The following is a 12254-nucleotide window of genomic DNA, read 5'->3' on the forward strand; positions in this document are numbered from 1 at the left end:
CCTTCTGTTTATTTGCTTCATGCTGATTAAATTTCATTTATTTTATATGCTTACTAGATAAAATTAACTGATGTGGTCTGTGCTCTTCTGTGTAACTAAGCACAGTTTCTTACGTGCATTTTTTTCATCAGCAGAGCAATAGAGTAATCTGGTTTGTGCTCATATGGTATCTCCATCCCTGAATAGTTTTTACCACTGTGGTGGGTTGACCTTGGCTGGACACCAGGTGTTCACCAAGCCACTCTTATCACTCTCCTCCTCAGCAGAACAGAGTGGGAGAAAATAAGATGCAAAAAACCTTGTGGGTCAAGATGAAGGCAGTTAAATGAGCAACAGCAGAAGTCACGCATGTGGAAGTAAAGGAAAACAAAATATGCTATTCTCTACTTCCCGTCAGCAGGTGATGTTTGGCCACTTCACGGGAAGCAGGGCTGCAGTATGCATAGCAGTTGCTCTGGAAGAGAAATGTGAATAACAAATGTTGTGTGCCGCACATACACACACACATGCCTCTTCCCTCTTAACTTTTATATCTGAGCTGGTGTATGGTATGGAATATCCCTTCATTCACTTTGGGTCAGCTGTCCTGGCTCTGTCCCCTCCCAAGACCTTGCCCACCCCCAGCCTATGGGTGAGGGTGGGGGACGGTTGGAGAGACAGCCTTGGTGCTGTGCAAGCGCTGCTGGGCAGTAGCCACACACTGGTGTGTTACCCTCACCTTTCTAGCTACTGCTACAAGCACAGCGCTGTGGGGGCTGCTATGGGGCTCAGCCAGACCCAATACAACCACCCTCCCAGTTCCCATCAAAGGCCGTAGATAATTAAGAGGCTTAGTGCTCTGGCAGGACCTTCTGATCATACCTGGCGATCTGGGTGATAACTGTTGGTGCTCATGGTGGAGAGAAGAGGCTTGGGGAGGAGCAAGTTAGTCCTGTGGATTAATACCTGGTTATGCAGCTGATGGTATTGATGAGAATTTTGCTTTTATGAAAGAAGGACCCTCTGAGAATTGCAAACTGCTGCGCAGAGACAGTTCTCACCTGACAAAGCGAGGAAAGAGCATCTATGCCAGCACACTAGCCACTGTGGAACAGAAAGCTTTAAAACGGGAACAACTGAGGGTAGGGAATGTGACTTATGGTTAATTGAAGAAATAGTGGAAATAAGAGGGTGTGGGGGGGAGGGACTGGACGGGATACACATGACAACAGAGATTCGGGAATACTAAAACAGTGGAAGGGAGGCTAGTTCAAATATGTGTATACAAATGTATGCAGCCTAGGGTATAATCAGGAGGAACTAGAGCTGGAGTTCAGATTTGCAAGGGATGTCAAAGCGTGCAAGAAGAGAACTCAATCTGTGGAAGTCCGTGGGACCTGACACACTAAATCCAAAGGTACTGAGAGACTTGGCTGATGTCCTTTCATAGAGATGAGGGGAGATTCTGTATGTTTGGAAAACAATTAATGTTGTGCCCATCTTCAAAAGATATCTGAAAATTAATTGGGAAATGACAGGTTGGTCAGTCCCACTTCAGTATGCGGGAAAAGCACGGAGCAAGTCTTCTTAGGACATGTTTCTGGGCAAATGAGGGAGAACTAGGTCATCGGTAATAGTTGGCACAGATTTACCAAGGGTAAGTCAAGTCTTGGCTGACCTGAGGGGAGAACAGTGGACATTAGGTACCTTGACTTCCACAAGGTTTTGAACAGTCTACCACAATATTCTTGTGTCTGGGGTAGGATGTTAACTCTCTGGATGGGTCAAGAGCCATATGGGTAAAAAGCTGTTTGGATAGTTTGGTTCAGTAGCAGTTAATGGGACATTCTCTCTCTGGAGGCTGTTAAATGGAGTACTGCAGAGGTCGTCCTGGGTCCTGTCCTGTTAAACATCTTTATCAATGAACTGGAAGGGGCAATGGATCGTTGCTCATCAAGTTTGCACATTATATCAAGTTGGGAGGACCAGCTAATACACCTAGAGGGCCATGGGCTGCAATCTAGACGAGAGGCTGGAAGAACAGGTCAGCAGAAGTGTGATGAAATGTGGCAGGGACAAGTAGCCACAAATTGAAATGAGGTTCAGGCTGGAAAGTAAAACCTTTTCAGAATGGGAATGGTCAAGCATTGCAGAAGGTTGCCCAGAGAGATTGTGCAGTCTCCATCCTTGGTAGTTTTCAACATCCAACTGGATAAAAGTTCCAACAAACCTGGTCTGACCGCATAGCTGACCCTGCAGAAGGTTCCTTTCAGAAGCAGGAGGTTGACTAAGTTGTCTCTGAGGTCCCTTTTCACTTGAATTATCCTGTTACTGCTGCAGCTACTTTCCATACCTTAGTAGCTTCCAAAGCCTTGCTTCTGGAAAGAAGCACTTGAAAGTCCCTAAATCTCATTTTAGCACATGGTTGGCCAGTTTCATTCAGGCCATCTCCACTACCAGTTTAAGTGTAAATGGTAAATGAATGAGGACTACATAGGTGTTTTGTGTGGCTTTCTTCAGCCATGATAGGAAACTTCCACTGAGGAAAAAGCCACCTTTGCAAAATAGCTTGTGTTTATAGAAAGAGACAGTTAGGACAGAGGTGCCCCTAACAGTTTGAGGTACATGGAAAGCCTGTCAGCCTGCCAGGTGGTTTATGTCCCTGTAGATACTTGAGAGGTGACTTTGGGAATAGAAGCTTAAACTGCCTCATTTTGTCTCATGTCTTCCATTCCCTGCCCCTCCTTCCCTCTCCAAGGCGTTTAAAAGCATCTTCATATGTTCCTCTGCTGTAGACTCATCAGTGTATTTAGCTCTTTCACCAACTATTTGTAACAGTATAGAGTGCTTATAGGGTGGCTGATTGTATAAATCTGAATGGATGATTATTCTTGAGAATACGTATGCTCACCTAGTCATTGTCCCAGACGTGCAGACTTTCTATAAGAAATACTTTGACTTCAATTAGAGGAGTGCAAATATCCCAGTTTATGTACATAAGGTAATTAGTGAATTTTTAAGATACTTGCTTATATGGCTCTTACAGAAATGCTTAATAATGAGTTTGCTGTGGGTCAGTGATCTTAAGTATTTTGTCACCCAATGTGATCCATCACTGTTATATCTGATGTTGCACTACATGTTATAGGTATTAAAGGTCTGTCACCTATGTTTTACAATTTATACGCTGGTATAAAATATGAGGTTCAATGGAGACATTGCAGAGTGTATATGCTGCAGAAATACATGGATGTACGAGACGAGGGGAGGAAATACTTCTCAGGAAGTCAAGGAGTTGTTTTTAAGTGGAGGCCAATGCGGTCTGCCACAGCCAAAGTACCCTTTGAGTACTCCTGGGGGAGCAGGGATTCCCAAAACTTTTAACAGCTCTGCTTTGTTAAAAGCCTTACTGGCTGATTTGAGAGCAGGAATAGCAGACTGGGAAAGCTGCTCCAGTTACAGCTGTGAATGCTTTTTAGCATTCAGCATGTGTGGGGCAGCAGGAGACACTTGAAGTGAAAGGAGTTGACAATATTACCTTAACTCCTCTTAGGATTCATCCAGAAGGTGTTTGTACCCAGACACACTGGCATGAGCTCCTGTAAGTGTGCAGCAGGCTGCTCTTTCTGATGACCCATGTGAGTTGCACTGAAGGAGTTACATATGGGCATGGCACCGGCAGGCGTTGGCAGGATATTTACCCCTTTCTTAAATTTCCTTTTAAGTGATGTTCCCTCTGCTTTTGTTCTGAGAAAAGCCGAAACCTCAGAATAAAGAGCAGGAGGACAAGGTTGGAGATGCTATTTTAGGGAAGGCTTGATGTAAGAAAACGTTTGATGGCAAATTCCTGACTTCTGTAGATACATAGGTATTATATTTGCAGACTGGATATTCAAAAGCACTTAAAAATGCGCATTCCCATTAATGCCCAGTAGCATTCTATTTCTTTATTATTTAGACACATTTGAAAATCTCATTTTTTATTTCTTTCTCTTCAATAATCTTTTTTTCCCCCCATAATAATAAACACAGTGAAAACAAAATCATGAATATATTTGTTCAGCTCTGAACTGACTTTAGGGACAGCTATCTTGATTCCTGCAGATTTAATAAGAAAGTTTCTAGGACTACCGTGTCTAGATCTGCATAATGAAGGAATTAAAACTGTGATTGCAGCATAATTTTTAGTGAGCAGTAAACATTAGGGATCCAGCTGGGTGACCCTGAAATGTAACTAGACCTATTTCTGTGAAATTATTTTGCTGCAAATAAAAAGAAATGGAGTAAAAGTAGGGTTTAAATGGGTTTAATATTCTTTTTTTGTACTTTAAAGGAATATCAAGGTGTTAAGAGAGAAAACACTATTTGACAGACTTTGATTCTGATTAATTCTTTAGTGTTTAATCACCCTGATTTCATAGGAGTTTGAACTTAACACATAATATATGATCAAGCTCTTTAATTATGTTCATTTTCTTTTAAGCCACGGAGCCATTGATCTCCTCTAATCTGACATTCCATATAATGTGGAATTTCACTTACTTTTGCATTAAGCCAGTTTTCCCCCTTCTGCCTCCAAGGGTTCAAACCTTCATCTCTCATTTCCCACCTTCAAGCTATAAGCTTGCTACTCACCCCCTTGAAGCTGTTTTACTGTACAAAAAGTATTAAAGTGCTGTGATATGTCTCTTTTTCTGTAGCCACAGGAGTCAAGTCTAGGAGCTAGACAATTTCTTGGGCAGGGGGAAACCTGTGCTCCAATTTCTCCTCAAAGGAATTCTTATGCATTTTTATATGAAACACTCATTGATGAAACAACTGGGAGCAGGCACTAGGACTTCCCTGCATTTTGCACCCTTTATTTCCCCTGATTAATCTTGGCTTCTTTTCTGCAAAGCAGGACACCTTCAGCAAGAGAGATTAAATGACTAATAGCTCTGGGATTAAAGCACACACCTTGAAGAAATGCAAAAAAAAAAAAAAAAAAAAGGGAAAGAAAAAGAACCCCAACAACTTTGGTCTGAAGTAATTAGCTTTGCATTTTTTTCACTTGGATTGAATGCACCAGTCTACTTCATAATAGGGTGTATCCTCCTCTTGTGTTTTAAAGGATAAAGTACATAAGAGTATGAGATAAATTAGGCTTCTAATTTTATGAGGAGCTACAGGGCTGTGAGTGAGCAGATGGAAGAACCTACATGCAGCATAAGTTGGCTAAAGGAGGAGGACATCTCAGGTGCCTACGCTCAGTGTTTCTGGTGGGCTGGTTTAGGCATTTCTCCCTTTGGGCTCATGAGTTATTTGGAACATACCCTGAAAAATCTGCCTTGTGCTGTGGTGTGGCCTATGGAGTCTGCTCTGATAGCCAGACTAAAACGTTGACTGAAACTTGGTGTGCCTTATTTTGTGCTTAATGAGAAGTAATGCCTTAAAAAATGTGTACAGCACAAGATCCAGTAAAGGACTTGGGCAACATCTAATCTTAGGGTTTCCTGTCCCAGGCACAGAAACCTTTGGGGAATGCCAGGGCTTCCTGTAGACTGTGTGGGGGGAAAAAGTCTGACTTCTCCATGTAGGATTAAAAATCACATATTGGATGTAGAAAACAGTGAGGTTGAAAATATATTCTAAATTTTACTCCTTTCTAGAACGAGGTGCTTTATGTGGAGTGTAAGTAGGGAACTTTTGTCTGTGCAGTCTTTTCCTGAGTTATATGTCTACAAATAGCTCATACAATGCAGTGAGCAGTCATTCATAAAACACCTCTACTGTTTAAGAAGATAATGCTAATTTTCCATACAATGTGCACTGTTTACATCACTTGGCCAGCTATTAGGAGTTCCAAGAACAAGTTTGCACTAAACCCAGAGCCGCAACCCAGGGAAAGTGCCTACAGACTGTATGGTGTTTCCCTTCTTTCTGAAGTCATGCAGCAAGGCATTTGGGATTCCTTGTGCAAAAGAGGAAAGGGTATTACAATTTTGTAGCCTAGCTGCTTGGTCATGGAACTAGAGGGATTAAGATAATGTGTTCTAAAGCCTTGCTTCTGTGAACTCATCAGTGTTTTGTCCACAGTAGAACAGTTTCAAGCGGAGGGAATGAAAAGGTTCCTTATGCCATTATAGTTTGGTGATGGAAGGAATGGTTTTGGACAGTCTTAAGCTGACACCATCTTTCATTTTCTAGGTGAATGATTTAACCATTAAGCTGTTGATTAGTAGAGTGTTTTCTACTGTCTTCTATGGCAACTCTTTAAAAAAAAAAACCTCTTTAAAAAAAAGGCTGAGAGCACTGCCCCATGATTTATATAAAGTGGTCTCTCAGAGTAGCCTTTTCATAATTGGGGACCCCTAGGGGCTTGAAAGTAAGAACATCTGCTTTTTGGATATTTAGACCTTAAAGAATGTTCATTGAAAAGAGGCCACACTTGGATTCCAACTGGGAATCTGTGGGAGATGAGCACTGAGGTGCTGAGACTGAAGTATTTCTAGGCATGCTCGGAAGCACAGTTCCCAGTGCCTGGGGAATCAGGAAATCAGGGAGGCAGCTAGTAACTGCAGGTCACTGCAGCTGCTGAACAAGGTGTTTTAAATAACAAGTTTGAACCTGGATGGTATAATTCTGCTTAATGTTTGCTGTAAAGTTTTGTTAAATTTAGTCCATGCCCCTTAATTCATGCTGTTAGTTTTCTTCAGAAATATTTTAATTTATTTTTTTTAAAAATAAACTTATTGCTGATGCTTTGTTTTGTTTCCACCAAAATTTGACACTTTTTCATATTTGAGGATGGGTTAGGAAGATTGAGCTAGGGACCACTTTTGGGCAAACTGGACACATGCAAGTCCGAGGGAGGAACCTGGAGTGGAACAACCCCATACCACAGTACAAACCAGGAACTGGCTGGCTAGAAGGCAGCTCTACAGAAAAAGGTGTGTATCCGATACCACATTTGTGCTTCTGATGGACAGCTGGTTGAACATGATGGAGCAGTGTGCCTGTGTGATGAGTAAGTCTACCCACATATTGGGCTGTATTTAAGCATTGTCTTCAACTACCTAAACTGGAGGTACAGAGAAAACAGAGCCAGTCTTCTCGGGGGTTTTCAATAGAAAGTAGAAGATTAATGGACACAAGTTGCAACAAGGGAAATTCCAGTCAGATACAAGAAAAAAAAAAAATAATCCCAGTAAGACTAGCTAAGCACTGGCACAGTTTGCCTGGAGAGGCTGGGGATTTTCCATTCCTTGGAGATACCAAGCCTTGACTGAACAAGACCCTTGACAACCTGCCCTAGCTTTAAGTTGTTACCCCTGCTTTGAGCACAGTTTGCCCCTCACAGGTTACCCCTAGACTTTGAGCAGGTGTTGGACCAACTGGCCTTGAGGGGTCCATTCCAACCTTAGTTACTCTCTGATAACCGTTATTTTCTTGGATTATGTACGGGTACCTGAACTAGTTTTAGATGATTCACTTTGGAAATAGATGGTTTCTCTGTAACTTAAGAGCGTGGTCCCAGCTAGGTGACTGCATTAGTGTTCAATACCAGACTGTTATTCATGTTATATATAAATATTCAGGCTAGCTACTTTATAGCAACACGCATACATACACAGTAATATAGCATAGATGAAGTATAGGCATACCTGATTACCTCCATGCCACTCTTCAGGAATAAATATTCTTTACCAGAACGAGCAATAACAGGACACCATCATTATGTGATTTAACAGTGGCAGACAATATACTACAGTATGCAAAAGCCCTTTTTCTAGTTTATTTCTTTCAGATTTACATGTCTTCTGTGTCTTTATTCAAGAAAACCTTGTTGAAATTACTAAGTTTATTAATGATGGTAAGGGTTAATTTTTTACAAATAAAAATTACTATTTACTGTATTTCAAAAAAGTTTTACTGTATGAAGTATAATATGATATATATAACTAGAAGTAATGGGAGGAAATTAAAAATAATTTAAACTTCCTGAAAATGAGTTCTATTAGACTGTAGAATAAGTTCCCAGGGGAAGCTGTAGAAGCCTCATTATGTGGCTTATTTAAAACTAGATTAGATGAAGTGCCTGAAGGGAGCAAACTTGGGCTGTTTCCTGTAAGGCTGAAGGAGGTGACCTCAAAGGTATTTTTTTTGCTTCTGAATTATTTTGTTCTGTGATGTGGTGCATCTGGGAAAGTTGTTCATTCTTATATGAGAATGTTTTGTAGGTGCTCCTCTTTCTACAATGCTTCTGTGTGATTTTTAAAATGATTTTTTTTTTTCCTGTAACAGGAGTTTATAGGTTTTTGCATTGATGCATATCACACAATGGGAGTAAAAATAATAGCTTTTTTTTAGTACAGCATCAGGAATAACTTGACAAAGGTAGAAGCATTCCCTCAGATGCCTTCATTTTTCTTTCTGGTTTTGGGGCTGAGCGACAGTTTTGATGGGTACACAAGGGAGCTGGAGGTTATCTTTGAAAGTGGTCTGTAGAAGTCCAGATATATTCCTTGAAACTTTGTTATTCTGTGCCTCAGTGACTGTATAGCTCCTTCGTACAAAGAGGAATAGCTCCAAAAGAAAAGGGTGTAGAATGGGTTGCATCTACATTAGTGGCTGCGTATCTGAGATGGCTGTTTGGTTTTCTCACTTGCTATTCTGGACAGAGCAGCACTGTACAGTTCCACTGAAATTCTCTGATTCTCCGTCCTATGCACATGGAAACTTCCACACTTTTTTTTTTTTTCCCTAGATTAGTCTCCATTATAAACTCATAAGGCATATATGAACTGAGCTTTCCTTATCTGTAATGTTTGCTTCCATGAGAGGAGACAGTTTCTTCTACAGTGTCTTTAGAAAGGATTTAGTATTAAACAAAAAATCTTGCAACTCTTTATAGTATTCTATTTGATTTTTTTGGAAGTATTCATCAGGATGCAAACTCTCACAATTACTAAAGAACCAATGGCCTATAAATTTACAATTCTGTAATATGAATCCACAGTATCTGCTCCAACAAGTTATGATTTGATAGCTGATGCCAAAGGGAATGTAGACATTTATTTAATTTTGGATCATTAGATCCAAAGCTGTCCTGGTGATTATGGCAGGCTATTATTTTTGTCCCTGTCAAAACCAATAAACAGTTCTACTAGTGATGAGCTTAGCTGACCAGAGATGCTCAAAACAGATTAATGATGAAGAGCTGGATCATGCACTAGAATGTTTCAAGGAAGATTTAGAGAGAGGTGAAATTAAGTTGTTTGAAATATATTTATGTAGCATCTGCATTAACCTTACAATATAGTTGCAATACTTTCATCAAGAAAACTGTAGTTTATAGTACATTTAAACAACTACTCTTATTTTTTTTAGATTTTTACTTTGAATGGTTTGTGGGTTGGTTTTTTCTTTTGGCCAGTAATTATGCAAGTTCAATACTGTAATAGAAAAATATCTTCATCACCAGATGGTATATTGTCATCCACTGTAACACTGCTAAGTGACCATTCAACCATTACGCATGGCAAGTGCACAAACAGCTTTCTTTAGAATTGTGATTAAATTTTGCCACTTCCAGTGATACCGCTAGGCAAATTTTCTGAGTGTATTGAGTTTGCATGGCAAGGTTTGGGTAGCAGGGGGGCTACAGGGGTGGCTTCTGTGAGAAGCTGCTAGAAGCTTCCACCATGTCCAACAGAGACAATGCCAGCCGGCTACAAGATGGACCCGCTGCTGGCCAAGGCCACCCAGCAGCAACATGGTAGCACCTCTGGGCAACATATTTAAGAAGGGGAAAAACCCCCAAACATCTGCAACACCAGCAGTAGTCATAAGACAGGTGCATAAGAGCATGTGAGAGCCGCAGCCCTGCAGCCCCCAGGGCAGGGCAGGAGGAGGCCGGGGGCCTCCAGGCGTCGCGGCAGAGGCTCCCCCCAGCCCGCGGCGCAGCCCCCGGCGGGGCAGGCTGTGCCCCCAGCCCACGGAGCCCCCGGGGGCAGCTCCCCCCCCGCAGCCCGGCAGGGCCCCACGCCGGGGCAGGGGGTGCCCGAGGGAGGCTGTGACCCGCGGGCAGCCCGCGCTGGAGCAGCTCCGGGCAGGGCCCGCGGCCCCGCGGGGAGAGGAGCCCGGGCCGGGGCCGGGCTGCGGGCAGGGCCGGTGCCCCCGCGGGGACCCGCGCCGGGGCCGGCCGGGCCTGAGGGGCTGCGCCCCGCGGGGGGACCCACGGCGGGGCCGGGCGTGGGGAACCGCAGCCCGGCAGGGCCCCAGGCTGGGGCAGCCCGTGGAGGGCCCCCTGCCCTGGCAGGGCCCCGCGCTGGGGCAGGGCAGGCTGTGAGGAGCCTCCCCCGGAGGGGCAGGAGCGGCAGGGACAGCGGCCGGGAAGCGGGGGGACAGCCGGGGGGGGGGGGGGGAGGGGGGCAAGTTTTTTAAAGTTTAGTTTTTATTTCTCGTTATGCTACTGTGATTTGATTGGTAATACATTAAATTGATTCCCCCATGTCGAGTCTGTTTTGCCCGTGACAGCCATTGCTGAGCGATCGCTCTACCGGCCGGTTGCTGTTTCTCTCCCGGGCGGCTTAGGGGGGCAGTGACAGAGCGGCCTCGGGGGGCACCTGGTTTCCAGACAGTCTCAGCCCACCACAATGAACTTTGTTCTTCACCAAACTGTCGTCTTCCTCTAATTACTCCCTCCCCCCCCCCCACCCCCCACTTGCTTTTAGCTGAGAGGGCGTTCCATTCCTTATTTTCAAATCTACTATGAAATTTTCCATTTCTGACTGGAGATATTTGTAGAGTTTGCCAGTTTGTATTACATGCCATCCTGGCAAACCCTTCCCCACATTCTCCACTTGCTTGGGATCCTTGAGGATGGTGTGTAACAAAACTGAATAACCAGATTGCTGACAGAAATAGTGCGCTAATCTGTGCAAAATTACAAACCTTGTTTCTGCAACCTATTTCTCTCCCTATTTAACAATAACAAACAATTTGAAGCAACGGCTTGACTAAGTAGGAGAGAGATTAAAATATGTTGACCCGGTAGCAAAATGTTTCGATTTCACCAAAATAGGATTTGCCACCAGGTGGAGACTTTGCATTAACTTTTCCTAAACCGAAGCTACAAAAGACAAAAGAAGATATCAGCATAAGAAGCCATTTGCACAAAAATAAAAAAATCCCATTTATTTTTCAGGTCGTCTTGTAGATAATTCTTGCAATGAAAAGTTTCCCAAGATGATCTGAGGAGGCTAGGTCTTAATTCTTTGAAAAAAAGGGAAGCATACAGTGTAAGATTTAGCAACATCATGCTGAATTGTATCATGAAATGATGGAATGTGCTAAAGTTAAGTATGTTCTATGTGCCTGATTCTTCTTTTTAAGTGGCAGGAAATTGACCAATCTTGAATTATTGTCATTAAAAATAACCTAGTTACAAAAATGCTTTGGCCTTTAGATTTTGCAGCAGGTTTAAATAACATTTATCTCTGTGTAGCATAGTTAATAGCAAAGACATAATTGCATGCTTTTCTGTAAGTGGAAATCCCTAAATGCAAATACTAATAGGTAGCATCATCTATAACAATCTGGAAATTTATGGAGGAAATTAGTTTTCCAGGCTAGCTATTTATTAATATGGGGGAGGACAATATTAAATTGGAGCTCCACCATGTGTCTTTACGTTTTTATGCAATGAAGAGGACACAGGTGAGGACCGATTACCCTGTAACTGATCTGGCCACAGGATTTCAGCAATGGGATAGAAACATAAACATGTTCATTCCTCTCTGATCAGCAATAATACCACTTTTCAGTTACAGACTAGTTAGTTGGAAAGGGATGATGAGTGGCTAAATGTGGGTGCAGAGTTATAAGTGAATGAAGGGAAAGAAAGGCTGAAACTGTCAATCCGATTATTTAGTTTGTGCAGAAGCTTAACCGAAAAAATGAGGATGAGGTAATCTTGGATAGGTAAAAAATATCCATATAGACATAGTTTAAAAGGGTGCATGTGAGAGTATTGGGTGACAGAGCAATGAAAGCTGCAGGCAGGTGAGGAATGAGGCTGTGGTAGGAATGGGGATCAGGGGCGTCTCATGGGGATTGCAGCAGTATTCTGCACTTTAATGTGCTTAGTTTATTCCCTGATGTTCATTTTGAAGGGCTTTGGGCAAAAGAAGGGATGCCAACCCTATTGCTTCTTCTGGCATATCCCATCAGCAGACACATTTTAAAACTGTTCATTTGAAAGAAAGAATAAATGGAGTTAAGGCTCACACCAG

Source organism: Falco punctatus (assembly GCF_963210335.1).
Source record: "Falco punctatus genome assembly, chromosome: 5".
Taxonomy (NCBI): Eukaryota; Metazoa; Chordata; class Aves; order Falconiformes; family Falconidae; genus Falco; species Falco punctatus.